Source organism: Acomys russatus, chromosome 29 (assembly GCF_903995435.1).
Source record: "Acomys russatus chromosome 29, mAcoRus1.1, whole genome shotgun sequence".
In the NCBI taxonomy this organism is placed as follows: domain Eukaryota; kingdom Metazoa; phylum Chordata; class Mammalia; order Rodentia; family Muridae; genus Acomys; species Acomys russatus.
Window position 1 is genome coordinate 22347693 of NC_067165.1, and position 26405 is coordinate 22374097.

At 47.1% G+C, this 26405-nt stretch overlaps 1 protein-coding gene across 1 annotated transcript in view; it reads left to right on the forward strand.

Moving 5' to 3' along the window:
* Positions 1–26405, forward strand: part of Csmd2 (CUB and Sushi multiple domains 2) — a 561027-nt gene that overhangs the window by 97693 nt on the left and 436929 nt on the right. The gene's annotated exons all lie outside the window — the stretch shown is intronic.

The following is a 26405-nucleotide window of genomic DNA, read 5'->3' on the forward strand; positions in this document are numbered from 1 at the left end:
CTTCTTGCACTGGCAGTGGAACAAGCTTAACCGGTGCCACCAAAGGCCAGTGAATGGCCAGGTGTATGCTGGGAGCCGGGAGGGCAAGCTGGTGGACACTCCCAGATCCTGGAGAACCCTGAGGTGGACAGGCTCCGTGCTTCCGTGGGAGCCTTTCCACACTTCCGTTTGACACCACAGCCCTACACACTTAGCATTTGGACACATCTCTTCATTCATACTATAGAAATATATAAAGGATTTTTTTTTTCCTGAGACAGGGTCTCATATAATCCAGGCTGGCCTCGAGCTAGCTATGTAGTTCAAGACGACCTCAAGCTTCGGCCTCTCCTGGTTTTCCACAGAAGATGCTAGCATCACAGATGCACACCACTGGTTCTGCAAGCACTCTACCAACTGAGCTACATCCCATTCTGAGAGATTCCTTTCCCTTTTCCTTACCTTTCCTTCCATTTTGGGGGGAAGGTACGCTGGGGATCAAACCCAGGGCCTTGCGTGTACAGGGCCAGGGCAGTACTGTTCAGTTACACCGTGACATTTCAATATTTCAGTTACGTCATGAAAATTCAATATTTTGTCATCACCCCCGTATCATCACCACTAACACCATGCGACGTTATCATCACCATGATCACCGTCATCACCTCTGCATCTGTTCCTTGGCCTGTGCTAGCCCTTCTGCTAAACACCTTTCCCATATGAATATGTCAGTCAGCACACAGATTGTTGTTGTTGTTGTTTTTGCTTTTTGTTTTTGAGATAGGCACTGTTGTGGCTCCCATTATACAGAGGAGTAAACAAAGCTCAGCGGAGGCCCGTGACCTATGTAGGGTTACACAGTGCGAATGGCAGGGGCAGAGATCTGTCTGATTGAAGAGTGTGAACACTCAGCTGCAGCTGGGCTCCTATAGCGGCGTGAGTGGCATTCTGCTCATAGCTCAAAAAGCTACGCTTTGCTAATGGCTGTCTTGGAGTTATCATCCTCAGCTACACCTGTGTCCTTGCCTGCCCCTGACCAGGTGACAATGATTGGCTTTCTTGTCACATCCACCCTGTGGCACCCTGGTGTTCAATCTCTCTCTCTCTCTCTCTCTCTCTCTCTCTCTCTCTCTCTCTCTCTCTCTCTTTCTCCCTCCCTCCCTCCCTCCCTCCCTCTCTCTCTCCCTCTCTCTCTCCCTCCCTCCTTCCCACCCTCCCTCTCTTTGTTTTTAGGCCTGGAGAAGTCAGGGCTGCCAGGCATTATGGGTTGGAGGGGGAAACTGGAGCCACTCTGACCAATGTCATTGCCTGCCTAGAGCATGGTTCACCTTCTTGCCCCACCTCCACCCCAGCTTGCCTGCCAGTGCTCAGATGTGTGGTGCTATAAAAAGCCAAATAGTAATATGCAAATCACCCCAATTATTTATGGCCAAGTTAGTAAATAAGCTAGAGCGACAAGGTGGGTTGTTGTTTTTATGATCTCTGCAGTGTTAGCAGGAAAATCTATGAGTAGCAGAGCGGAGGGGAACAGTGCGGGGATCCCATGGCTTAGTACACAGAGCCTAATTGTCACGCACTAGGACAGGTGAGGAAGTGGGTGTGGAAGGAGGCAAAGAGACTGAGGAGCAGTGGCTAGGAGTGGGGTGCAGGAAGCGGAGAGTAGGAATCAGCTGCCTGATCCAGTTTGTGTCCACACCACTGGCCCAGCCTCCAAGCTGCCTGCTGGGAGAGGTAGAGACCAAGCCATAAATCAATTTAATGAGCTGTGGTTGCTTTGGGTCCTGCCAGTGTGCTAGGCATTGCCTAGCCAGGAGGCTCTCCTTGGGAAGGATGCAGACAATGTCATCAGGAAGAGGTGAAGGAGGCTCAGGTTTTAAGTTTCTAGAAAGGAGATGTGGGAGCTTTCTGACGGCCATAAGCCTTGGGGAGTTTTTTCCCCATTATTTTCCAACATTGTTGTATCTCTAGGGTGCCAGCCTGAAGAGTAAAGAGACCTAACACGGGGCCCATGGCACCAGAAAGGATCCAGGTGTTAAGCCAGGTAGGGCCTAGTTGAGGGTCCTATAGGACATTAGTCCTCTGGCCCTGTACCTTAGCGACAGTTGCTAATGGGAGTCTGGAGGGCTTGCTAGGTCCACCCACCTGGTGCTAAGTAGTTAGAGGAGCTCATGCCCTCAGGAGTGATGGGCAGTCAGAAAAGGGAGTTCAAAGGAACTTCCCTTCCCTGTGCTTCTTGGACTCCACTCCTCCCAGATAAACTCACATATATCCAGATCCCTAGCCAGGTCTTCTTGGAAACCCAATCCGAGTGATGGTAGCTACTGGAAATTAGGCTATTCAGAAGTTACTGTATACTAGGCAGCATTCCCAACATTTTCATCTATATTAAATCATTGGGTCATCTTAGCATCTAGGATCTAGATGCTAGAATTAGCCTTTCTAACCTGCTATAGGCCATAGTGATGTTAAGGACTTCACGTAAGGTCACACAGCTGAACCAGATCCCAAACCAAGCACTTTTTTTTTTTTTTTTTTTTTTTTTTTTTTGAGAGATGGCTCAGCCAATAAATGCTTGCTTCAGAAGTGCAAGGACTGAAGTCTGGTTCCTCAGCACTCTCATGAAAGCCGAGGGCAGTAGGATACACCCATAATCTCCCCCGCTGGGGAGAAAAGATAGGATGCTCCTTAGGGCTTGCTGGTCATCTAGACCAGCTGAGTCAGTGAGCGCCAGGCTCTGTGAGAGAGGCTACCTCAGAAACTAAAGTAGGGAATGACTGAGGAGGACACTCAATCTTGAGCTTTGGCTACCACACTTCCTGTGCACACGCATGCATGCACCTATACACACAGCCACAGCCACACACAAGCATATACACACACACACACACAAACACACACACACACACAGTTTTCTTACCTGAGACACTAAATTTCAAGTCTTTCAAACATTCTTCAACCCACGATTCCAGGATTTTGGCCCGGCCTTTAGGACCCAGAAATGAAATAGGCAGGTTTGGAGGCAGAGCTTGAAGGAAGGCGATCAATGGTGAAGTCTGGAGAGCCACAGAGCCAGGAGAGGAAGAGGTGGGGTCCCTGGAGGGACAGGGATGTCACTGCCTAGGAGGTGTCAGCCAAATGAAGCCTCCAGGAGAAACTGAGGGAGATTATAGAGGGTGGATGAGGTGGTGGGCACAGCCCAGACACAGGGAATGATGGGGAAAAGAAAAGTCTAGATTTAGGGACAACTGTGACACACAGGAAATCGAATGAGGATGTTCTAGTGGGCTACAGAGCTGGCAGCCAGCTTTCCCCTTGTTTAGTATTGACCCTGTGTGTTTGAACTAAAAGCTGCTGACTGAAGGGTGGAGAGGCCGAGTACAGGAAGGGTTGTGTCACCATGCCAACAGAAGAGAGAGCCACCTAGGGTCTCCTTCTGGGTTGTGATGCTCATTTTTTTTTTTTTTTTTTTTTTTGGCAGGCATTGGCCACACAGGTGCAAATTATGTTAGCGCTCCTCCTTTCCTGTGTTCCGTTATTTAGAAACAAACACAGAACATTTAAAAGATAAATGTGAGGAGAGATGGAGCCATCAGTCTTTCCTTAGGGACATTCGAGTCCTAGAGAAGTGTCTTAAGGGCCTCTAAGCTCGCTCAGGGTTCCCAGTCTCACAGAGTCAACCACAGCTCCCAGGCAATGGCATGTTTAGAAAATGCTCCTCTAGCCAGACGTGGTAGCGCAGGCTTTTAATCCCAGCACTCGGGAGGCAGAGGCAGGCGGATCTCTGTGAGTTTGAGGCAAGCCTGGTCTAAAAAGTGAGTCCAGGACAGCCAAGGCTACACAGAGAGACCCTGTCTCAGAAAACCAAAAAAGAAAAAAAGAAAGAAAATGCTCCTCTAGTTTGGGTTTAGGACTCAAAGACCACAGTATGCTTTTACCTGCTTTTAATGCGAGTCTTCTAGCCGCAGCTGAGTAGTACTTTTTGGATTTGGTTCTTAGCCACACAAGGCATGCCTTCTGGCTTCATGTGAGGCATAGGAGGAACAGTGTGCCCTCCGCATTTCTAGGTACCATATGTGAAATTAACCCCACCATGCCATGTGGAATCTATCCTACATCAGGCTGAGGAACAGAGAAACGACGTGAGGGCTGGGGAGGTCACTTGGTTCCTCAAGTGCTTACCTTGCAAGCGTGAAGACTCCCCTGAGTGCAATGGCCAGAACGCATGTAAAAGAAAGCCAAGTGTGTGCTTGTAATTCTAGTGCTGGGGAGGTGGAGACAGGAGGCTCCCTGGGAATTCCTGGCCAGCCACTCTAGACAAATCAGAGAACCTCAGGCTCAGTGAGGGACACCATCTCAAAAACTAGTTGGGTGGAGAGGACTTGAAAAAGACCCTTAATCTTAACTACTGGTTTCCGCAAAACATGCACCCATGCTTGTGTGCGTGCACACATAAATAAAGAAAGAAAAGTATAATTAATTTTAAAGCATTCTATTACATTGATTGATTAATTGTGCATACGTGTGTGTTTGCAAGCGTGTATGCATGCGCACATGTGCGCACATGGTATGGGGTGCATGTGGAGGTCAAAGGACAGCTTGCAGGAGGGTCTCTCCTTCAACTACGTGAGGAATGAACTCAGGTCATTGGATTTGGTGGTAATCACCTTTACCTGCTGAGCCATCTTGCTGGCCTATAAATAATTTCTTTAAAAAAAAAAAACCCAAACCACATTTTGCCCTGATGCATATATTTTTACAATTACAAAGAACTGCAGATTTTATCTGCTTCTGCAGGGACATTCCTCTTCATGAGAAGGTTCTCCAGAGGTCGTTTCTGCCTTAAGAAGTTTATCTACTAAAGCTGTTTTTCCCTTGGCCTCTTCAGAAGTCTCTAGAACAAGGAAAGGTACAAAGAGGGAAGGGAGGGAGCCAGCTTCCTCTCCTGGGTGGTTGAACCCCATAATAACAATGGAGCCATGCTGAACCTCCTCGTGTCCCTACACTCTAACCTTTCTTTGGAACTTTCTTGTCCTCCCTTGTCTTGGAGGGATTCAAGAAGGTGGACTAATGAGGAGTCAGTGACCCATAGAAGCATCCTGTTCTGACTCAGAGATATGCTGACCTTTCTTTCTTTCCCAGACAGGCTACCCAGCAAATTGTCCCCACTTACACCCTTCTAATTGTCCCTGCTGATTAATGAGGTCACTTACGGTGTCAATTATTATCCTGCCAAGAGAATGGATATCAGACACCCATGAACTTGCTTATTCTATTAAAAAAATAAAGTAATGAGAGATGATTAATGGTGTGTGCCCCCCGAGAGAAGCCACTGGAAGGGGATGGGAGGGGGGGAGCAAGAATGAGCATGTCCCAATTAGGAGACCAAAACAACTTTTGTTGGAGAACAGCTTCCCAGTGACCTGCCCCCTTTCAAAGCAAGCCCAGTCTGGCTTCAGTGGCTCCGCGTGCTTCCTTACCCAGTGGGTCCATTTCAAACACAGACGCTGCTCAGAAATGAGTCGACGCGATCTCCCCATTACCAACTCCGCTAACGTACCCCGTCCTCTCTAACCCAACCCCACCCTCCCCTGTAGCTTCCGACACTGACTTCATTCTTGAAACACTTTACTTTTATAGCTCTTTATCATTATTTCTGCTCTGCATGGGTTCCTATCGCAACTGTCACGTGCCAGGCTCTGTGCTAGGCGTGGCATATACTCAGATAGCCAGAAGGACAACGTCCTTGTTTGGAACAGAGTTTATAGTCTGAAGCACAGGAAGCTCTATAATTTACAAGTTGAATGTATCAAGGAGCTGAACGACTCAAGAAGTGGAAGCAAAGAGAAGTTTATCCTAACATGGCTTCCAAGGTCGTGAATGCCGCAACATTCCAGGATCTCCAGCTGGAAAAGCCGGACACCTGATGAGAAGGCCCAGCATTCATTGCAATCTGAAGGCAGGAAAGTAAACCCATGTCCCGACTGAAGAGAGACCAAAGGCAACGTCTTTCTTTCTCAGCCTTTTGTTCTACTTAGCCTTAAATTGACTGAATGAGGCCCACTCACTCTGGGGAAGGCATTGTGCTTACTCGGTCTATTGATTCAGATACTAGCCTCATCCAGAGACACCCTCACGGACTTGCCAGAATAAAGACTCGCTAAATGTCTCAGTACCCTGGGCCTCAGAAAGTTGGAACATAAGGTCTGAGGAGATGGCTCAGTCAGTAAACGCTTGTTGTATAAATATGTAGACCCACGTTTGATTCCCAAAACCTACGTAAAAACCTGGGTGCTGCAAGGCTCACTTAAAATCTCAGTGCAGGGCAAACAGAGGCAGGAGAGTCCCTTGGGCTCTCTGGCAGCCAGCCTAGCTACTTGGTAAACTCTAAGCCTGTGAGAGACCCTGTCTCCACAAACAAAGTGGACAGCTCCCGAGAATTAATGCCTAGAGCTGGAACTAACACTGGCTAACATCCACAGATATGCATCTACATGTGCACATGTACCCACTTACCCACATCCCACCATGAACATGCACATGTGCACATGCATACACACACACACACACACACACACACACACACACACACACACACACACACACCCCACAATGACACAAGTGAGGCGGTACACAAAATAACTCATCGCAAATCAATTCTTTGTCAACTTGGCACTCAAACTGATCTTGAAGCATATTAATCCTCCAATAAAGACAACAACAGACTTAAAATAGTAAGCTCTTCCCTGGAGGAAGTAGTTAAAGGCGGGGAGAGGGATATTGACTTTTCTATTTGATATGGTCCAGCGAAAATGCAGGGATGTAGAAATAACACTTAAATACTGTAATGTGAAGCCATTCCATCTTATGTTTCATGATAGTGTGAGGTAAGCGATAAATAGACAAATGCATGTGCTTAATATGTGTGTGTGTGTGTGTGTATGTGTGTGTGTGTCTGAATGTGTGCACTTTCATATGCGTGGATGTGGGACTTAGAGTAAGGAGCACTTAATCAATTAAAGTCTTCATTTCTGTACCAGGTCACATGATCATAGCTAGTATTCATAACTAATGTTACCCAGTGTCCATCCAACTTCCCTTCAACACACACCTCAGTTGTTCGTGGTTCCCTCACAACGTGACCCAGATTTCCACCTTTGAAGGGTCTGGGCTATGAATAGTCTTCTGCAGACTGGAATGCCATGCTTTTACGTAGGCCATAGTCACAAATCATGATAGTAACAAGAGCCAGCCCAAGCACTGTCCTCCATTCCAGACACACGTGTGGGCATGCTGTGGGTGGCCAGGGCCAGTCTCCTTGCCTAGAATGACCCCTTCTTCGTTCATTATTAGCACAGGGCCTTTCAGAGTAGAAAGTGACTGGGCGACCATCGTGACTTCCAAGGGGGAGCGGGGCCACTGTTGTATCCCTGATGGAGCCGTGTTTGCTGTTGGAATTAGGACATCTAGGGCAGAAGACCATACGATTGCCAGAACAGGAGGGTAAAGATAGCACAAGTAATACTGAGGGGAGTTATTCTTATTTGCGTTCTGGTTTCCTGAACCTATGACACCTGACTCTGGGAGCAACCATGCCATGTACTGCTATTTTAGTCAGGGCCTCTCTACAGGACTAAAAAGTGTGAGAATGAAAACACATCCAAAGGGGATTTATTGGACTATAGACTATGCGCTAGGTAGTCCAGCAATGGCTGTCTGCATGTTGGGGTCGGGGCTGAAAACCTCATAGCTGGACACTTCAGCAGTCCCAACCCTCTGCTGAAGGCTCGGAGGATTCCGGGAGAGCCACCAGTCATTAGTGGAAGGCTGAAGAAGTCAAAGTCTGATGTTCGTGAAAGATGACAGCCAGAAGCAGCGGCAGCAAACACGACCGATGTGCTCAGCAGCAAACAGAAAGGCGGGGAGGTACAAGCTATACACACAATTCAACCTCTTTACATCTGGGCTGCCACCTGAACCTGCTGCTGCTTCTCAGGATGATCTGCCCTCCGAGTTAATCCTTCCTGCAATTGCCCTCACGGACCTGGCCAGTGATGTCTTAAGAGAGCGGCCCAATATTTTGGACCAAGAGCATCGTCACTCAGAGCAAGCTCTGGTAGCCAGCAAGAACCTAGTGGTCCAAGGACAGACAATGAGGTAGCCCTTTCCACTCTGTCTGCACAGCCTACTACCTCCTCTTGGCATCTTGAGCATTCCTAGAATGCCAGAGATTCTACGTGTTCCTGCCCCCAGGTTGGCTTCAGCTATACCCTGGCCATTTACTGGTGTTTGGACACCTGATGCTGTTTGTGTCTCCCTGGTCCATGAGGAAGAACACCTCAGAGCTCCTCGGTCTGGCTTGCTCTTCTTAGACTGGTGGTTGATCTCAGGACCCTGTGCATGGGGGCAAGTGCTCTGTCACTGAGACACATCCTCACCCCTGCCCCCCGACCCAACGTCTTCTGGAGAGTGATGATCATAGGCTGGAACATCCAAGTGCCTCACTGATTTTCACTAGTCTGTCCTGTGGAGTTCCTGAAGTGGTGATGCATCTCATTGTTCCGTGGCAGCCCCGGTAAAGAGCATCTCCCTCTCCCCAGAGAGGGTTGCTCGCTGGTTATGATTTGGAGGGATGCAGATGCAGAGGTAACAAGCTTCTAGACCATAATGCCCCCTCTATGAAAGGACTTTTCCCCACTCACCGTCCTTCATTCATGGCTCTTGTGCCTCAGGTTCTGTCCCAGATGTTGGGCCAGTTTTTCAGGCTCCTGTGGAAGGAAATAATGTCTACATCTGCTAGAATGCTCCCAAAAAAAAAAAAAAAAAAAAAAAATCCCCTCTCTTGGGGAGGCTGGTAATTAAGCAGTCATGGTAAACAAATGAGGACGAGCAGCTGGTTGTAGCCATTTGTTCTCCTGTCATTGGTTGCGGAACAATTTCATAAATTTCATGGGAAGTTGGGCTTTCTTCTCTCCCCCTCTCTTGTGCACACCATCCCTTGGTGTGAAGTGTTCTTCCTTGCTTGCTCCGTGGTTCCCCCTGCCATTTAGGTGATAGCTGGATGCTACCTTTCAGAGCCCCTGGATACCCCCGGCGCTGCATCCCTTGGGTGGCATGATAACAGAGTCTTCAACAGTACAAGAATTGATTGGTAACTGTGCTCCTGAGCCCAGCACTGTTTTCAATGTGGGGGTCAGGTGAGCGAAGCCAGTGGCCAATCTCTGTCCTCACTGATTAATGATCTCACTGGTAAAGTGGATGCAAAAGTAAGGATGAGAGCCAGAGAGATGGCTCAGCGGATTAAGGCACTCGGCCTCAAACCAGATAACCAGAGTTCAACCCCCAAGTCCCACACAGTGGAAGAAGACTGACTATTTACAAAGTGTCCTATGACCTCCACAGGGTGCTGTGATGTGTACCTGCCCCGCTACAACACGCACAATAAATATATATGTAATTTAAAAAAATCTATGAGTAAGGATCAAATTAGAGAACATTTCAGATGTTGGTCATCGGTTTGGAGATGAGAAGACCAGAAGCCAAACAGGAGGAAGCCTGTCCAGCGTAACAGGCTGGTGAGAAGCCCTCGGTGCAGGTGATGTGCAAGCAAAGCCTGCAGAGGATAAGGAAACTGGCCCCTCACCGCACAGCTGGGGAAGATGGCTGCAGAAAGCTGTGGGGGCAGGAGGCATCAAGGGCTTGCAGCAGACGCTGCCTCAGTGTGTTTGAGAGATGACAATGGGCCTTTGTGGTTAGGGTGAGAGAGCAAGAGGGAGGGCGGCTACCTGTGACATGGAGGGAACGTGGGGGCGGAGAGAGTCCTTCAGGTCATTATGAAAACCTCGACCTTTATTCCAAATCAAAGGAAAGGCCTTGAAGGTTCTGAGCAAAGAAGCGGACTGTTCTGACTTCAGATGGTGCTTCCAGCTGCTACACTGCACATGGCTCATAGGTACACAGAAAGGGAAGTAAGGGGCTGCTTAGGAGGTGATGACAGTGACCGAGAGGAGAGCGGATGCTGCTCTGGTCTGGTTCTAGGATGATGGCAGTGTCGTGTTGAGAAGTCGTTGGTTTCTGGAAACACATATGTAAATGCCTCTATGTGGTGTGTGTGTGTGTGTGTGTGTGTGTGTGTTATATGTGTGTACATGCGTATGTGAGTGTACATATGTGGAGGATGGAAGTCACCATCAGGTGTCTTCCTATGTTGTTCCTCCCTTTACTTTTTGAGACAGGGTGTCTAATTGGCCTTGGAGCTTGCTGATTGGCTAGGTTGGCTGGCCAGTGGTTTCAGGAGCTCCTCCTGTCTTCACCTCCTCAGTTCTGAGATTATAGGCACATCACCATGCCCACTGGGGATTGAATTCGGGTCCCGGGCTTGGGTAGCACTTGGTCCCCTATGCTGACTCTCCGGCCCTGTAAATGCCTCCCTTTGAGGTTGAACTCCTTGAGGGATACAGGCGGCTTATGAAGGTCTACCATCAGAAGCAAGCTCAGAACATGACATTTAATCAGGCGCACAGTGGAAATTTGTTGCATGAATGACTGTGAGCAAAAATTACTAAATGTGACTAGTGGGAATAGTTGGCTTCAGGTCTTTTTCTCCTATATATCAGATCATAGAGCAAGTTTCAAGCAACATCTTGCCTGGGATTCCCACGTTGATGCCAAAAATCAGGCTGTCCGTGCCCAAGTCTCTCAAGGTCTGCTGCTTTAGCTCTGCTATTTGTCCCTGCAGCAGGACTTCGCAGAGCCGCTGGTACACAAAAGGTCCTAAGCCTTCTTCATGCATGGTTCTAGTGGTGTCTCTGCCATGTCCCATGGTGCTCCATGGGTAAAAAGAAGAGCTTATAATTAGAATCAAATCTCTCCCCCCCCCCCCCCGTGTATACAACTTTATAGTAGCTAAAACATAACTTGAAAGATGAAAGATTTTAGTTGTGTCTCAATAGCTGTAGCCAGGGTCTTGGTGGATGCCTCATTCAGTACAGTGCTTGTCATGCAGGGATTGGGGACTTGGGTTTCAATCCCTGGCACTGTGTAAAAACCTGGGCATGGTTATATGAGCCTGCAATCCTAGCACTGTGGAACCAGAGAGAGAAAGATCCCTGGAGCTTGGTGCCCGGGCCACCTTGCCAAGCTAGTGAGTTCCAGGTTTCGTGAGAGACCTTCTATCACAAAACATGGTGGAGGGTTAGTGGGGTGACTCAGTGGGCAAAGGCACCTGTCACCAAGTCTGATGACCTGAGTTCAATCCCTGAGATCCACATGGTGGCAAGAGAAAGGTGACTCCTGTCTGTCATTGTCTGACCTCCACCTGGGCACCTGTGGCACGTACTTACTCTTCCATCCAAAATAAAATCCGTGTAAATAATTTTGAATATAGTGGAAGGTAACATCAACATCTGGCTTCCACGTGCATGGACTCACATATGCAAACAATTGGATACTGCACACATGTACACATATACAAGTGTGTACCCATGCCCAACACATGCACACAAATACACACTCTTACACTCATGTGTACACATAGAGGGAGGGAGGGGGCAGGGAGACAGACAGAAAGACTAGTAAAAGGTATGTACTTGTTGCTCAGACTCTCCACTCTTGGAACTTAACTGGAGACTGCCAGCCTCCAACCCTATTACCCCCAACATTCCATGACACCTGTTTTGTGTCACACCAAAGCCCAAGCCCACAGCCCTGTAAAGGTATGGTATGTGATGGAACACAGCTTGATGATGAATCTCCAGCCCACTGTTTTAAATTCCCAAGAGAGGTGCTGATTGATAACACTCAATACTGCTTGGACATACACTATCCCAGAGTCGTCATAAGTTCCCAGTATCACCCCGGGGCACTTTGTCATTGATAGTTGGCAGCCACAGCTCAGTTTTATATGGGGCTTGATTTGTTCACCTTCCCAGGGAAATCTGCTCACAATCCCTCAGTGGCATTCAGCACCATGGCCTGGGTACACAGTTGCCAGGCCCAGGAGCAACAGTATTCTGGAAAACACTCCAGCTCTGAAAGTCCCTGTGCTTGGTGCATTTGCATTCTGCCTGGGTACCACAGATCCCCTACTTTTAGATCTCAGCGGGTGAGCATTTTCTGACTCTGGTTCTTGGCTCTGAACCAATCCACATCCTAAAAGTATATATGGGGACTCGGACATCACCCTCACTCCCAGCCAGTCAGGCCTAGTATCAGTATCCTGGCCTTTCGAAACAAAAATACCTGTGCAGCTGAAAAAACGAGGTTTCTAGACCCAGAAGGCATCTTCTGGAGAGACAGGAGCCCACCGGAGAAAAATATTTGGGGGTTAAATTGTCTTTCCAGCAGGCTGCAGGCCATTGCCAGCACACCCTAAGAAAATGGGGGTTAAGGCTCTCAGTATGTCAAACACCAATAACAGGGTCTTCAGCTCTTGGGGCAGCCCCAGCCCCAGCTGTTCTGCCTGTCATTGCTGGAGACTTTAAGGACTCCCAAGTTCAACAGTGTCAGTGGTCTCCTGGCTGATGTCAAAACTCCCCAGTCTCTGTGACCTGCCTTCTCTGGGTCTGTCATTTCACCGCCATGCATGGAAACCTGATTTCTTTCTAAGTTCCCAGTTTGGGAAGCTCTTGATGAAATGCAAATGTGAGTTTCCAGAGAAAGCCTGAGTCTCTAGGGGTGAGGGAGTGGGGGGGTCTGTGTATTGTGTGTGATTATGACTAATGTCCATCAATTACCTGCAAATTACTAGATGGTACCCATAATGATAGTTGTTTTCAGCTTAATGGTTTATATATCTAACTAGTGGCTGCTGTCTGGTATAGGGCTGCTGGCCAATCAAAACACTATTTACCCAGCCTGTCAGTCTGACAAATTTGCTTACATTTGCTCTTTTATTCCCAAGGTCAATTGACATGACTTTTTTTGGATATCATTGTTTGATGTGCTAAGAGCCTTAAATAAGAACCACTCAATAAAGGCCCAATTGGCTATATTACTGTTTATTTCTAGATAATTCCATATTAGTTGGGCTCTATAAGATCAAGGGTAGCGATATGCATGAGTGGCTCCCAGACAAGGGCTTTTATTGTCAGGGCCTCAGATCTCCAAACAGCTGGGCAGGATTTAAGACTCCCCAAATTCTGAGCAACAGCCAATATAGCAGTAGCCTGGACCCCCTGACCTGCCTTCCCTGGGCATATCACGTCCCCAGAGAGGGTTCCACAGAACCCCAGTACACAGCATGCACAGAAAGTTAAAGAGCCTGAAATCAGTGGAGTTTGGCAACTTTTGTATAGAAGCCATTTTGGCCTGGGAAGTTTGCATGGGCTCTCGGTCTCTGTCTCTCTGTCCCTCTGTCCCTCTGTCTCTCTGTCTCTGTCTGTTTGTGTCTCTGTCTCTGTCTCTGTCTCTGTCTCTGTCTCTGTCTCTGTCTCTGTCTCTGTCTCTCTCTCTCTCTCTCTCTCTCTCTCTCTCTCTCTCTGTCTCTGTCTGTCTGTGTCTCTGTCTCTGTCTCTCTCTGTCTCTCTCGGTCTCTCTCTGTCTCTGTCTCTCTCTCTCTGTGTCTGTGTAAGTAAGTAAGCATGAACTTGTATGAGCATATGTGTGTGCACGCATGAGGAGGTCAAAGATAAACCCCAAGCATTTTTCTACGTCTCTCTTCGCCTTGTGTTTTTGAGAGCTGAGGTTTCACTTTTTGCCAGCAACTCATGGATTTGGCTAGGCTGGCTGGCTGGTAAACTCCAGCTGTGTCTGCCCCCATCTCCCTAACACTGGAACTCTGAGCCCGTGCCACCATCTTTGGATTATTTTATGTGGGTTCTAGGGGAATCCAACCAACTCAGGCCCTCACATTTGCAGGGCAAGCGCTTTACTGAGTGTTCTCCCCAGGTCCTTACCTTGGTTTATTAAAAGCCTCACAAGCACTTTATTTTTGTTTACTTCTGACAAGTCCTGGCTTGCCTGTGCTGAACACAGCAGGCCCCAAGTCTCTGTTTAATCACTGAACACCCTGACACTTTATTGGAGAGCAGCTCTGCTAGGTTCTGGGTCCTCCCTAGACCTCCCGAACAGGAATATCGCATTGTTTTAATCACCTTCTGCACTTGTAGCAACCTCATCTTCCAGGGGCTTCCTGCCTTCCTCTGACCCTGCCCTTCACCCCTTCATGCTCGACATATTTTACAAAGTCCCTCTGTCCTGAGTACTTGTCCCTCTGTCCTGAGTGCTTTTGGGGAAGGACATATTCAATGCTTTCTGCTTTTTGCCCTGGTGTCCCAGCCTTCTCTGTTACTCCATGGGCAGAGGTCAATCTCAGATGTCACCCTTCCTCCATAGAGGTCAGGGATGAACCTCAGGCATCTTCCTCACTTGCTCTCCACCTTGGCATTTTTCTTTAAATGCAGGGACTGTCACCTTTATTTAACCTGAAACTCATGGATTTAGCTAGGCTAAGTAGCTGGTAAACCAGAGATCCTCCTGTCTCCACCTCCAGGGACTGAGGGATTTCCACAAGTCACTGAGTTCCTCAGCCCAAATTCGAGGGTCTCTCCATCCTGGTGGCCATAATATGACAGATAGTAGATCCATCTACCCATTCATCCACCCACCTATCCATTTGTCCATCCATCCATCCATCCATCCATCCATCCATCCATCCATCAGCCTACATGAGGGTTGAGCAGAACCCTCGCAGAGTCTTCAGTCTGCTCAGGAAGATCTGACCTAAATACAGCAACTTCAATAAGAATCTTCCGATGCCTAGGAACAATGTTTGGATGAAAATGGGATTTGGGTCAGGAGAGGTCAAGTTATGATGTAGCCATTCATATATATGCGTGTGTGTGTGTGTATCCACATATATGCTTTTTGATGCTATGACATCATCTTGGGTGGGAGAAGCATGGCTTGCTAATATGAGATAGAAAACCCAGAACCCCTGTTCTTTATCAAGGCAGACATCCCAAAGTCAGCTGCCTCCTCAACTGAACTCTCAAGTGAAACCCCAGGGCTTGGGTGCCAACATGGCATCATACTTGCGGAGTGGATCCTGACCCAGCAAAACTTGCCTTGTCCTTTCCTGTAAGCCACAGTAAAGGACTTGGCCTCACCCTCCCTGAACCTTCTGCCTCCTGCAGACCCCGCTGACTCCTCATGTGGCATGTATAACAGTGACCCTGTACTCTTGGGAACTCAGCCAAGCTCTTCCTTTTTGTCTTTTTGGACTTTTGAGACGGTGTCTCACTCTGCAGCCCTGGCTGGCCTTGACTCACTGTGTTGCAAGGGCTGCTTTGAACTTGACGGAGTCCTCTTGTCCTAGCCTTCGAAGTGCTAGGATTACAGGCATGAGCCACTATGTCTGACTCCAGACTCTGTTTGCAGTGTCTCTTGATCTCTTGATCTGTTTCCACCCTGAACTTGATAATACCAAAAGCTGTATTTGAAAGCACTGTGCCAACACACCTTCCCATCGCACTGGCTTAATTCACAATGGCCTCCTACTTTCTGATCGTGCGTGCTCTGAAAGGGCTTACTGGCTTTCTGTCTCAGGGAATGATCCTGGGATCCTAGGTGAATACGGTTCAGGATCACTGCAGCAAGAGACCAGAGGAGGACTTAGCAATAAGAGCTCCCTCCTAGATACAGTGTGCTTCCCAGCTTCCCAGTTCCCCACGCTTCCACGAACCAAGCCCAGGCCAGGGCCAGGCCAGACTGACCTGGAAGGAAGGCTTAGAAACTCAAGGATGCCTGGCATCCTAGAGAGTTCCACAGACTTCCTTGGGGACCCTCGGATTTGAGCTGAGGAACTCAGTGACTTGTGGAAATCCCTCAGTCCCTGGAGGTGGAGACAGGAGGATCTCGAGTTTCAGGTTAAATAAAGGTGACAGTCCCTGCATTTAAAGAAAAATGCCAAGGTGGAGAGCAAGTGAGGAAGATGCCTGAGGTTCATCCCTGACCTCTATGGAGGAAGGGTGACATCTGAGATTGACCTCTGCCCATGGAGTAACAGAGAAGGCTGGGACACCAGGGCAAAAAGCAGAAAGCATTGAATATGTCCTTCCCCAAAAGCACTCAGGACAGAGGGACAAGTACTCAGGACAGAATGGACTGTCCTAAAAGTCAAGACACCTCGTCCAGAAGTAACTCTGAGATACTGTGATGAGATTTGGCGGATGATGGTGAGTCCGTTAGATGACAGCTGTGAATTGAGGAGGGGAAGTGAGAGAGTGTGCTGAAAAGGAAGCAGACTGTGTGAGTATCTGAAGCGGAGGTATGGACACTGAAGGAGTGGAAGCCAGTGGTGTCCAGGGTTGGGGACCAGAGAGACACTGGGAAGGGCACACTGACATTATTTGGTTTGTGCACACATGGTGGGAAGTGGAATCTTAGAGTCATTTTGATTATTGTCTTCAAATTCTCAACAGGAAATTTACCCCTTCATTGCTTAAGCCATGGATGGACCACTGTCTGCAACCCTTGACAGGCCCCTAGCCAGAAAAGATGGGAGGTTATCAGAGCCAGGAAGGAAGTGGAACAGAAAATATGGCGGGGCTGAGTCAGGCAGGCATATAGCTGCCATCGGGGATTCTGCTTTTGACTCTAAGAACTGTAGAAATCTGTGGGTGTGTTCTGAACTAAGAGTGTTTGGAACCCTGTGTATTACTAGTTTCCAGGGCTCTGGGTCGCTCCCTTTGCAAGTCTGGTCGTGTTCATATGTAGAACACGCTGTACATTTTATAGTCAATAACAGCAGATCTCAGCAGCGACAGGATTAGGACTTCCTACCGCTTCTTGTACCACGTGCCTCTACTAACTGTGGCCTCTGTCACTGAAGGACCCACTCACCCTTTCAGTATTGTTTCCTAGCTTTGGGTGAAAGATTAGAAAGACTGCCACGCTTGACCTGCTCTTCCGATAGACGACACAATGGCCTCTGTGCAGGCCTCAGAGTCAGCAGCTAGTCTGGAGTTGACCTCAGAGGGAGTGGACTAATAGAGAAAGAGGGGAAAGGATGCTTTGTGTATCCAAACATCCAGGATTTAACTCTCCCCAGCTCCAGGCTTAGTGCCTTTGAGTGTTCCGTGCTAGAATTATCTACCAACCTAGGAAAAGCAGCAGAGCGCTGGTAAATACCCGATTAGAAGAAAAGCCTAGCAAGCTGAAGTTCCATATATTGCCAGTGATAAAACTGTAATTGTTTGTTGACAGCGTACATTAGCTATTCTCAGCTTGTGTCAATATTGTACCAAGGAGCCAGGGTCTGGGAATCTGCAGTGACAGCACGGAAGCACTCTGGAGCGAACCCAAAGATCAGGATCCACAGTTTCCACACAGGAGAGGGATGTATTCCCAAAGACACCTGTGCAAGAAGAGCTCGGGCAACCTGGAAGTTCCCCCATGGCATTGGTTACTTTTCTCATCGTGGTAGCCAAATGCCACCACACAGAAGAAACCTGGAGGAGAGAAGGCTTATTTTGACTCATGGCTTTAAAGGGGTACAGCCCATTATGACGAGGAAGGTATGGCAGGGTCTACGACAACAAGAGAACGTGGCTGAACTGCTCACACCTTGGTAGATCAGGAAGCAGCAAGCAGGACCAGAAGTGGGACTTGGCTAAAACCCTCGAGGCCTGGCCCTAGAAAGCTGTAGTTACCAGCTGGGCCCCATCTCCTGACATGTTCAGTAACCTCCCAGGGAAGTGTATCGGTTAGGGACCAAGGTTCATGCACCCATGGAGGACGTGTCATATCAATTCATAACAACTGTGATACTGTGTGCCATTTGAAAAAAAGAGTCTCACTGTTGGTCACTGAAGGAGAAGGTTTTACCCAGGCTGAGTCTGAGAAATGGACCCAACAGGATCATTCTAGTAGACATGGGTGCAGGGCCAAGTGGCAGCTGCTGTCAACTGGGCTGACAAGGATCAGAGGGGTAGAGCCAGGAGGTCCGAGCAAGTTAGTGACTGAGCCTCATCGAAGGTGAGGATCCAGCAGACATCTGTCACTGGCAGATGCCACCACTGAGGGTGAGGCAGGGTTTCTGGTACATAGGAAAATCCACAAGAAACTGAAGTCCAAGTGAGTGGAGATTTGTGATTTTGGCTGTGGTTCTGAGGTCAGTCCACCTCCAGTGAGAGCCCAGATGCTGCTGCTGGGGAGGGCGTCACAAAGATTAACTGCAAGTTCCAGGTCCAACCCCGAGATCAGAGCCAATGGGAGTCTCAATCCTAAAAAAAAAATGCAACACAAACCACATATATGATTTTTAAGCTCTTAGTTTTGAAATAATTAGTGTACTGGTTAGTATTAACTATCAACTAGACAGAATCTACAATCCACTGGGAAATGAGCCTCCGTGTACACCTGTGGGGATTATCTTGATTGGATTGATTGAGGCAGGAAGATCGGTCCACTGTGGGTGACACCATTCCATAGGCTGAGGTCCTGGACTGAATAAAAAGGAGAAAGTGGCCTGAGCATTCATCCATTCCTCTCTGATCTCGATTATGGGTGTGATGTGACAAGCCGCCTCAGGCTCCTACTGCCTCGACTTTCCTGCCATGACGGACTCTGGTTTTTGAGCTGTGAGCCTGGATAAGTCCTTTCCCCCTTAAGTTACTCCTGTCAAGGTATTTTACCAGAGCAGCAGGAGAAGACACTAGCACAATGATGGACTCTTAGGAATTTGCCAAGATAGTGCAGAGAGGTCCTGATGACCTTTCACCATGATTGCTCCATGTCTCTCATGACTGGAGCACAGTGAAAACCAGGGGACTGATGTTCCTGCGACAGGTGTGCATACTTCTGAGACAGGCATAGCATAGGATAGGTTAGCGACCCAGGACGCTACTGGCTTAAGTTGCAAACACACTCCTGTCCAAGCAATCGAATTAGCAACCTGGGATGCCTCCTGCGTTGAGCTGCATGCACCCCACCCACCGCACAAAGCAGTCGGGTCACTTCATTATGTATAGCTTCTCTATCAATCTCTGGTAACTGCCTCTTTGTGGCCAAACCTATCTTGAAACTAAGGGGAGAGGGCTGATCCAGCCTAGACTGGTTTAGGGTGAATGCCCACTAAGGCAAACCGTGTCCCCCGAGTGAACTTTTTGGGATAATTCCCTGTTTGTCATCTTATAGAAAGCATATGATTAAAGGGATGCATCCATGGGAAATCCATACACAGTGAAACTAGGGCTTACATGATCCAAGTCTGCCAATCAAAATAGGAAGCCACCTGTATCACACTGCTTGAAACAAACCCTTCTCCTAGATTCATAAAGAAAGCCCTAAACAGTAACCATGGCCTTGAAAGTATTTCCTACTGAGTCTGCCTCTCTCTGTGCCTCTACTTTGTTTCTGAATAAACCCTCTTCCTGCTTTGCTATTTGTTTGTACTTTGTCAGTTCTTTTAGCGAGATGCCAAGAACCTTAGGAGATTGGTCCAGACAGAACCCACCAGTATCGCTTGTCTCCTCCCAGTCTCCCCTCCCTCCCTCATCCCTTTTCCTCCCTCCCCTAGTCCTCAGAAAGGGGGAGCCCTCCTCCCCATCACATGTCCCCAGCCTATCAAGTCTCATCTGGACTGCCTGCATCCTCTTCCTCTGTGACCTGGCAAGGCCACCCCAGCTGGGTCTTGAGGTAGCACTATTCCCAATTATCTGAGATCGCACCAGATTGGTTTCCAAAATGGTTGTCAAGTTTGCACTCCCACCATCAATGGAGGAGCGTTCTCCTTCCTCCACATCCTCGCCAGCATGTGCTGTCACTTGAGTTTTTAATCTTAGTCATTCTGATAGATGTAAGATGGAATCTCAGAGTTGTTTTGACTTGCATTTCCCTGATGACTAAGGACATTCAGCATTTCTTTTTAAGTGTTCCTCAGCCATTCGATATACCTCTGTCAATTCTCTGTTTAGCTCTGTATCCCATTTTCAAATTGGATTATTTGGTTTGTTGGTGTTTGATTTCTGAGGTTCCTTATATATTTTGGATATTAGCCTTCTATGGGATGTAGGTTGGTGAAGATCTTTTCCCAGTCTGTAGGCTGTCATTTTGTTCTGTTGACAGAGTCTTTTGCCTTCAGAAGCTTTTCAGTTTCATTCTGTCCCATACATTAACTGCTGATTGTAGAACCTAAGCTGATGGCGTCCTGTTCAAGAAGCTGTCTCCTGCGCCATTGAATTCTAGGCTCTTCCCCACTTTTTCTTTTGCAGGGTGATAAATATGGATCTATTTGCATTTTTCTACCTGTAGACCTCCCAGTGTGTTTTCTTTTTAAGAAACCATTTTCAGAGTAACTGATGGTTTTATACGCCCATCATCAGTCGTTCCATGCCATTGCCAGTATCACCTAAGCCATGGTCTTATTTCAGTTGTGTGAATACATAACACTCAGATATCATTGGGTATTTTTATTTTTATTTTGAGGATTTCATAAGTACTGTTTTTACATCATTTTCACCAATCCCACTCTCTGTGCCAAACCTTCATGTGTCTCTCTTCTCCCTTTCAAATTCATGACCTTTTCTTCAGTTCTGTGTGTGTGTGTGTATGTGTGTGTGTGCATGCGCGTGCATGTGCGCACACATGGATACAAACACACACATACACACACATATGCCTTTATATACACACATACATATAAGCTGAGTCTACTTCGTGTTGATCACCTGTTTAGAGCTGACCGCATGGGACTGGATAACCTATCAGGATGCTCATCTCTGGAGAAAACCAAATCTCCCTCACTTAGCAGCTGTTGGTTGCCAGCAGCTCTTCATCTAGGAGGGAGACCCTGGGCAATTTCTCTCTTCCTCGTTGCCATGATGTTGTCATTACACAAGTTCTTTTCAGGCAGTCATGTCACTGAGCTTTTACAGGAGCAGCTGCCCTGGCTAGCGTAGAGGATGCTGTCTCACAGTAGATGTCCTGACCCTGTGAGTCTCCTAGCTTTACTGCCCATCCTTTGGAGAGTCACCCTAAGCCGCAGTGGGGATTGTGTTGTAGATTATCACATGGGCTTGGGCACTTTTGGTTCTCTGCATTTTGACCAGTTGCTGGGGTCTGTAATAAGCACGGTCTGCTGTAAAAAGAATTTTCTTTGACAAGGTGTGAGAGCTACACTTGAAAGCCACTGAGAGCAACACTTAGGAAGTGTATTGGTTTAGGAGAGCAGCATAGTAGGTTCTCCTCGCTGTGCCTTCATTCTGCATTCTCATAGATTGCCAAGACAGTCATCATCTTTTCAGGCTTATTTGCCATCCAAATAGCCTTTTTGGTAAATGAATCTTTCCTTACTTTGCTGATTGTCTAATTGGGTTGTTATGCTTTTACCTTGCTTTTAATCTTAGGGAAAAAACATTCAGTCTCCCAGCATTAAGTGACACCAACCGGGCATGTTGCAAATGGTTCTTACAAATTTAGAAAAACAAAGTTTCTCTCTATTTGTAGCTTCTGAAAGTATGAGAGTGGGCGTGCATGCATGCATGTGTGCGTATGTGCATGTGTGTGTGCACATGTGTGTGTGTGTTGGTGTATGAGTGTATATGTGTGTGTTGTGTATACACACAAATATATAAATATATATATATATATCATATAAACATATGTCATAAATATAGACATTCAATTTTTGTCAAATGCCTTTTTTGCACTGGTTGATACGGCAAACAAAATTTTTGCTTTTAGTCTGTCAATATGGTAGTGCTAATGATTTGTTTTCAAATGTTGATGTAGCCTTGCTTTCTTAAAGTAACCCCTTTCGGTCATGGTGTCTAATTACTCTTGGATGGTGTGGAATTGCTTCAGATTTGGGCTGATGTGGATGTGGCATTTTGTTGGTCTTTGGTTTTATTATTGGTCCTGTTTCTAGTGGCACAGTAATACTGGCCTTATTGTAGTAATGTGGAAGGAATTTCCCATTTGGATTGTTCAGAAGAAATTGTGCCTGTACAATTGAGGTTCATTTACCTTGATACACTCAGTAGTGACTCTAACCCTGGATATTCCTTTTGAGAGAGTTTGCTTTTATTTTTTTTAAGGCTTGTTTTATTATTTTTATTTATATGTATGTGTGTATCTGTGTGAGTCTATGCCATGATGGTGAGGGACCCCACACAGGTTAGAAGGAGTTGGATCCCTTGGAGCTGAAATGACAGGCAGTTGGTGGGCCTCCCAAAGTTGGAACCGAACCCTCATCTTTTCTCAATGTGCAGTACAGCTTTTCACCAATGAGCAGTCTCTAGAAGCCTCCCCCCTTTTAGTGAGCTTGAAGGTTACCAGTTCAATTTGCATAATCATTGTAAGGTTAATCGAATTGGCAAAGGTATGGAAATGTGTGCTTTTTAGGTAAGTGATCATTTTCATTTAATTTGTGGAGAGTGTCTTCTGTAGTCATGGCTCTTATTTTAATAACTGCAAAACTGAGTTTCCTTAACCCTTGCCAGCTCTGAACATTTGCCAATCTAATAAATGAAGAGTGAATTTCTAGACTTGATTCTCACAGGGATATATAAACATATATATATACACACACACACATATATAGTTTTTCTTTTTTAATTTTTTGATTTGTGTGTGTGCACGCAATCAATATTTGAGGGAACAGTTCCGTGTGTGTGTGTGTGTGTGTGTGTGTGTGTGTGTGTGTGTGTGTGAATGCATGCATGAGGAGGTCAAGAGTCTTGTGTGTCATTCGTAGGTGCCATCCACTATTTGTTCATTCACTCATTAAATTCTTACGTGCTTGTGTGCTGCATGTATGTATGTGCATGTGCAAGCTCACGTGCATGCATGTGGAGGCTGGAGGTTGACAGTAGGTGTCTTCCTCTATCTCTCGCCATTATACCTTTTAAAATTATTTTTTTTTATTATTTTATCTTGTGGATGTTTTGCCTGCATGTATGCATACCTGGCACAGAAGAGAATACCATATCCTCTGAAACTGGAGTTATAGACAGTTCATGGTGAGCCACTGTGTAGGTGTTGGGAATGGAGCCTGAGTCCTCTCGAAGGACAGCTAATGCTCTCACTCGCTGAGCCACCTCTTCAGCCCCTCCAGCCCCTCCACTTTGTTGCTCAGTTAGGGTCTCAGTGAACCTGGAGTTCCCTGATTGGCTAGATGGGCTGGCCAGCAAAAGCCCCAGATCCCCTTGCCTCTGTCTCCCAGCACAGGAATTATACACACAAATGGCTGTTTGCAGCTTTTTCATGGGTGCTGGGATCTGCATTCAGGACCCTAAGATTGCACAGCAAACACATTTCCCACTCAGGAGATGCCCCCCCCACCCACCCCACCCCAGTCCCCCCCCCCACCCCGCTTCCTTACATCTTTTTTTTGAAACCAGGTCTCTCACTGGCCCAGAGCTCACCAAGTGGACCAGGCTGTCTGGCTAATGAGCTCCAGGGATTCATCTGCCTCTGCTGCCCCATTGCTGGGATTACAGGCACATGCCCAGCCATGCCCAGCCCTTTCCCCTTCTCAACACAGGATCTGAAGATAGAAGTCAGGGTGCTTGTGCATTCAGGCCCAGTGTTTTACTGCTCCAGCTGTCTGTCCAGCCCTGGCTTTCGTATTTTCATCATCCTCCAGAGTTTGTGTGTCTGTGTCCTTGTCTTTGTCCTCTCACTTACTGATTTGTAAGCAGTATTTCTAACCAGGTATGGTTTGTGGAATATCTAATTAATGTCTTCTCTTTAGCCTTTTTACGCGTGCACGCGCGCGCGCGCACACACACACACGTAAACACAGGCACATGCACAGGGATGCACATGCACTTTTAATTTTCATGTAGTTCAACCAGTAGATTATTTCAGGTCTCTGGGGGTATCATGCCCTATCTGCACTTAATCAATTTTAGGAGCTAGAAGCTCAAGTCAGACTAGCTTGAGACAGAACAAAAGGAAAAAAAAAGAAAAGAAAAGAAGAGAAGAGAAGAGATATGGACGTATGTAAGCAGGCACCGAGGAGAGGCATCTTCGTGTGGCTGGAGCACAGATTTTACAGCCCTATGGTCAGGCCTCTGGCTGTCTCCCCTCCCACTACTCAGTTCTGTTTATACCCGTGTGGCGATACCATTTGCTCCACTAAGATAAGAGACTCATGGCAGTCCAGAGCTTGCATTTCATTGATTTAAGGTCCAAAAAAAAATGGAAGGCTTTCAGAGACCACGGCCTGTACCAAATGAAGGACTCAGGGTGGCCATGGGAGGCTGATGTCAGCTCCACCCTCCCCTCCACACCCTGAACCAGTCTGTGGGAGTGAGAGATGGTGGGCCATGATCGCTCATCTCTGCAGTTGATAGGAAGATGGCTACAAGTCAGGACTCCATGCTGTGGATGACTCCCTGGAAGGATGAAGGACAGGAAGAAACAAAAGGTCTCAAGCTGGTCCTTCTAAAAAGAGCCCTTCCTCCTCATAATAGGCTTCTAAATTCTTATCCTTGTAATACAGGTGGTAAAAAGACACTATGTGTGTATGCATGTGTGCATATGTGTCTATGTGTGCGTGCGTACATAGCTATGTGTGCATGTGTCTCTGAGCATGTATGTATAGATATATACATGTGTACATGTGTGTGGGTATGTATGTGCATGCACATGTGCTCATGTGTATATGTATGTGTGTGTGGTTTTGTGTATATGTGTGTATTTGTGTGTGTGTGTGTGTGTGTGTGTGTGTGTGTGTGTGTGTGTGTGTGTTGGGAGTGCGAATATGGAGCTTTCTTAGATGTCGTTATGCTTGGAGAGATGCATTGAAATATATTTCCTCACCCATAATCACCTTTTCTTTAAATTCTATTAGTTTATTTTGAGTTAACATTTATCTTACAAGATGAGGGTGGTGGGAGGGTTCAGGGCTTCATCCAGCACAGGTCTTTTCACGCACGGTTGGTATTTACAGATATGTGCTTTAACTCATGGAAGCCCAGAGCTCTCCACAGGACACCTTAGATGTCAGGATGATACATACCAGTGGGATGCACTGGACAGGACTGAGTTTCTCCAGCTATCTCAACAATGAGGGTAAAGGTGAACACTGAATTCTCACCCAGTGCCTTCCTGGTGATGGGAAGAGGCACCTTGAGTCTCAGCAAGGGGATGGAGGGCAAAGATGAAGAAGAGCCTGAGCGATTACATACCAGCCTGTGCCCAGTTAGGTCTCTGGTGGGAGCTGGCATGTGCCGATGCCCAGTGGTGAGAAAATATTGTCCTTGATGTCAGTACTCACAGATAGATAACGCATGTATAGCCACACACACATACACATAAATACGTGTAGCCCCGGCTGGCCCTGAACATATGATTCTCCTGTCTCAGCCCCTGAGTATTAGCCATTATAAAGCAAGTGTCATTATGTGTGTCCATTGTCATATTTTAGAAGACCTTAAAAATGACTCAGTGCTAAGGATGTGTTATCTGAGGGTCAACAATGCCTTTGTTTTTAACTCAGTATATTTTTTCCCCATGAAAATACTAGAACTAAAACAAAAACATTGTTCCCCATTAAAAGCACGACCAGCGTGATGCCGTTTGTGTGGAGTTATTTCATGGAATTGTGGTCTCACCCGGTGATCCTCGCATCTCTTTGTATGTCAGCTGCCAAGAATCATGATTGCTAGATTGCGTTGGGCCCTTTATCTTTTCAGCTTTCTTCTTCTTAAACTAATAAGCACGTTTTTCTCCCTATAAAATGGTAGATGTTCCTTTTAAGAATAAACAATCATAAGAGACACCCACACCCTGCTCCTGGGAGTCAGCTGCACTCTTCTCAGTATGTGAACAAATCTTGTTGAGGGCAGCTGTCAGCTGCAAACCCATCATGGATTCCACCCAGGCCTTCAAAGCACCTCAGGCAGACATGGAGAAACGAGGAGATGAAACCAGTAAAGGAAGAAAAATATACCAGCCCAAGGAGCAGGCCTTCCACTCAGGGACCGGGCCATAGCTTTGAGGAGTTGCCCCTCCAGTTTTCTGTGTCAGAAGACACTGTTTCCGGACCTCCTGCTGGGGATCATCTTGCCCTTGAACTTTCTCCCTACGCCTCCGGTTTGTTGTTAACTACAGCGTTACTGTGACAACATGCCTGAACCAATCCACTTAAAAGGGGGAAAGGTTCGTTTTGGTTCATAGTTTTGGGCATTTCAGTCCATAGCCAGTTGTGTTCCTGTTGATCTGGGACTGGCAGCGAGGCTACATATCATGGCTGGAGGGAAAAAAAAAAAAAAAAAAAAAAGGCTGTTCATCCTAGAACAGACAGCAAACAGAAAGCAAGCCAGAGTTAAGGATCGGTGGTACAGTGTTTGCCTGACATGGGACAGAGTCCTAACACCACCTTTAAAAGCACACCCAGTGACCCAATTTCCCCTACCAGGCTCCACATCTGTCTTAGTTAGGATTTCTGTTGCTGCAACGAAATACCATAACCACAAACC